We start from the raw sequence: 4,237 nt of genomic DNA on the forward strand, positions 1-4,237 counted from the left end.
TTCCCTCATCCCGTCCAAAACTCCAAAACCCGGGACTTGATGATGACTTTGTAAAAGTCCCAGCCATGACCGCCTTTAGCAAAATTAGGGTCATGATCATCGATCGATAGTAGAAGGACGATTTTTCTGGCCAAAATATCAAATACGTGCTATTTTTAAAAATTAATTGGTACCCTAATAATGTCCCGTCCTTTCAGCGTTTTTTACGGAACGACTTTTGATATTTTTGTACATGATGTTTTTAATAGATTCTGCTATGATTCTATCTCCAAAAGTGAGTGGAGCAAGCACTTATGTTGAGAATGGGAAGAATCTCATTGTCTGTTTTCAAGAAATCCCTGAAAACATTTTTTGTTGTTGTCATGTACTTTAAATATTGTTTTGTGTTGATGTAATTTAAAGCGCCAAGAGCGCTTATTGAGTTATTGAGGATACCGTGCGCTCTATAAGAGTCTATTATTATTATTATTATTATTATTATTATTATTATTATTATTATTATTATTATTATTATTATTATTATTATTATTCCGTTCGCTCTATAAGAGCCTATTATTATTATTATTATTATTATTATTATTATTTATTATTATTATTATTATTATTATTATTATATTATTATTTATTATTATTATTATTATTATTATTTTATTATTATTATATTATCATTATTATTATTATTATTAGTATTATTATTATTATTGTTTATCATCATTATTATTATTATTTTTATTATTATTATTATTATTATTATTATTATTATTATTATTATTTTTATTATTATTATTATTATTATTAATTGTTATCATTATCATTAATATTATTGTTATTATTATTATTATTATTATTATTATTATTATTATTATTAATATTATCATTATTATTATTATTAGTATTATTATTATGATAATTATTATTATTATTATTATTATTATTATTTATTATTTATTATTATTATTATTATTATATATTATATTATCATTATTATTATTATTATTATTATTATTAGTATTATTATTATGATAATTATTATTATTATTGTTATTATTATTATTATTATTATTATTATTAATATTATCATTATTATTATTATTATTATTATTATTAGTATTATTATTATGATAATTATTATTATTATTATTATTATTATTTTATTATTATTATTATTATTATTATTATTATTATTATTAATATTATCATTATTATTATTATTATTATTATTATTATTATTATTAGTATTATTATTATGATAATTATTAACATTATTATTATTATTATTATTATTATTATTATTATTATTATTATTATTATTATTATTATTATATTATCATCATCATTATTATTATTATTATTATTATTAATATGAAGTTTATATAGAACGGCCAGAAATCTATAGAGACTAAAACACGTTGCAGCGATGAGAGTTGAACTCGAGATCTGACTAGAGTGTCGTAGCTTTACGGTATCGAATTCAACTTCCATCGCCGACAGTCTTTCGTGTGGTCCAGGGTTCAAGTACTCCTCTGAACGGCCCATAGTTGACTCCTTGGAAAGGCTCTTTTCCCACGTTTTCTGACTGAATTCAACTTTTAAATGAGTATCTGGCCGTTAACAGCGTTTTCTCAGTCAGAAAGAAGTTGTAATGTCGCCCAATTGTAACAGGCGTCATATCTTATCCCACATGTTAAGTATTGCTGTTGGCTTGGGACCACGTTTAAAGCACGTTGAGTCGGTTTTAGGCAATACGGTTCTAGTTTATATTCTCTATTGTCTTCTTCATCCACTTCACTTCTCGTTATTCAAAGCACCGATATCTGAACACCATATGCTCCAAATATTTGCAATTTATATTTTAGCACCCCGCCCCCCCCCCCCCGCCTCCCCTTAATTTTCACCCCCCCCCCCTCATATCACCCCACCCCACTGTTTTATTTATATGACTGACTATAATTGAAGGTTGGTTTTCCAAAACTCGTTAAGTCGATTTTTCTTCTTTTTGAGATTTTCCATCCATGAGATGAATTGAAATGTAAACTTTATTTCAGTCATCAAATGGCACAAGGCTTTCCCTTGATTTGTGTGAATTTGAAGTTTAAATATGATAAAATAATAGACCGAATGAGACTTTTAGGGGAAATAATCCTCAATATCTCAAAATTAACAAACAAAAAAAAAAACAAAAACAAAAAAAAAAAAAAACGGAGTTAGCGAGTTTTTGAAAACCACTCTTCAATCATTTTCATCCACTATTTATTTTGGAAATAGTTCACTCTGGCTGTTTACAGCTCCGGTATCTGAAAGTTGCCACACCATAATATGTTCCAAATATTTCCAATTTATATATTTAACAACGCCATGCGTTATACAAAGTGATGCCAAGCTGCTAGATAGAAGTTGTGGACTATTAATAAGTAATGAAAAAATAGGAATTTAACAGCTTTGAAAAAGAGGGGAAAAAGGTACCAGACATGGAACGTTCCCTTCTTCAGCCAATAAGATAAGCAAAAAAAAAAAAAAAAAAAAAAAAAAAAAAAAAAAAAAAAAAAAAAAAAAAAAAAAAAAAAAAAAGAAAGAAAGAAAAAAAAGAAAAGAAGAAAACATCACCTAAATTTTAGACAGACAGGGTCTGTATAGTTTTTAAGTGACGTTTTAATGTTTTTATTGTTTTTTTTTTTTTTTTAAGTTATTGGCTAAAGAAGGATTTTGACCCAGAAACGTCCGTGTCTCAGAGGTTTTTGAGGTTTTTCTTTTTTTCAAAGCCTGTTATATTCATTTTTGTTCATTACCTTCAAGCTTCCCCCCCCCCCTCCCTCCGCCCCCTCCAATTATCATGGGTTTCATTATACTCCCATTACCAAGGAAAGAAACAGGTGATCTAGTGTTACTATGAATAGAATCGAATTTAAAACACTATCTCTGGCCTACTCTGGAAAAACTCATATTTAAAAATTTGGCCAGAAAACTCGTCCTTCAAATCATATCGTTCGATTTAAATGACCCTCATCTTGGTTAATTATACTCTCAAACCTGGGACTTTGCGAAGTCTTCCTTAAGCCTCACGTTTGAGAGTTTTTGACAAGATGGGGGTCATTTAAAACGATCGATAATAGAAGGATAAGATTTCTGGCCAAATTTTTAAATATTTGTTTTTCCAGCGTACGACAGATCTGTTTTGGTGATTTGAGGAAAAGCCAAATATCGACGCTGCTGTGTTAAAGTTCACGTGAACTGTTTTATTTTTAAAATATTCTATTTCTATTGACATAAGGAAATGGTTTATTCGTTTAAATGGAAAACGAAACAAAGAAATCTTTGACACGTTATTGTTGGTTTTGTACGGAAAATACATCTGAAGGAATAGGCTTCAATAGTCGTGACGTCTCTTCCCTCGTTATGACGCATAGTAACTTAGTAACTGCTTCTAAACTATCGGAACGATGGCGGACGCCCTTATGAAATATTTCTCCGACGAGCATACAAGTGTATCGGGGAGAAAAACAAAACATTATAAATCTGATCATGTTTTGACTTTTATACATTTTGATCACATGACATGAAAACGTTCTAGCTAGCATGAATAAGAGTACCGATTTTCTTTGTTTAGAACCAAGCGGCTGGTTGCTGGGCGGACGTGACATCAGACTATTGAATCAAATTGGGGTGTCGAATAGTTCAGTTGGTAGATCACCTGCTTCACGCAAAGGCATCTGTGCCGTTCAGACGAGCTTTATCGTCGGACTCCATCCACCCGGTTAGATTTGGAACGAAAGTACTTTGCTACAGACTAGCGTCCTAAACAAAGGATAACAAGCAATCTTTACATTTCTGTTTAAATTCGTCAAGATGAGGGTGAATTAAATCAGTCGATATTTGAAGGAAGAGTTTTCTGGCCAAATTTTTAAATACGCGCTTTTCAACATAACGGTGGTTAAAGAAAAACAATCCCCCCCCCCATCCCCAATTTTATATTCACCATGGAGCATGGGATCTGTCATTAAGATGCCATTATCTGATATGTTAACAAAACAAGTCAGGTGTTATAGGTCGTGCAGCCTGTTTGGTGCATGTTATTTTACTCCTGTGTATACCTCACCTATCAAAACCAATATGGCATAACGCGAGGTGTTTATGAAATACACATTTCGAACTTTAACTTTCAATAAAGAATTGAACATTTATAAAGAGAAATAACTCACTAAACGTGCTCAACGCGCTTTAAAAGGGGTTCCAAGACAAC

Source organism: Berghia stephanieae, chromosome 5 (assembly GCF_034508935.2).
Source record: "Berghia stephanieae isolate SIO BIC M18660-M18661 chromosome 5, UCSD_Bste_1.3, whole genome shotgun sequence".
NCBI classification, from domain to species: Eukaryota; Metazoa; Mollusca; class Gastropoda; order Nudibranchia; family Aeolidiidae; genus Berghia; species Berghia stephanieae.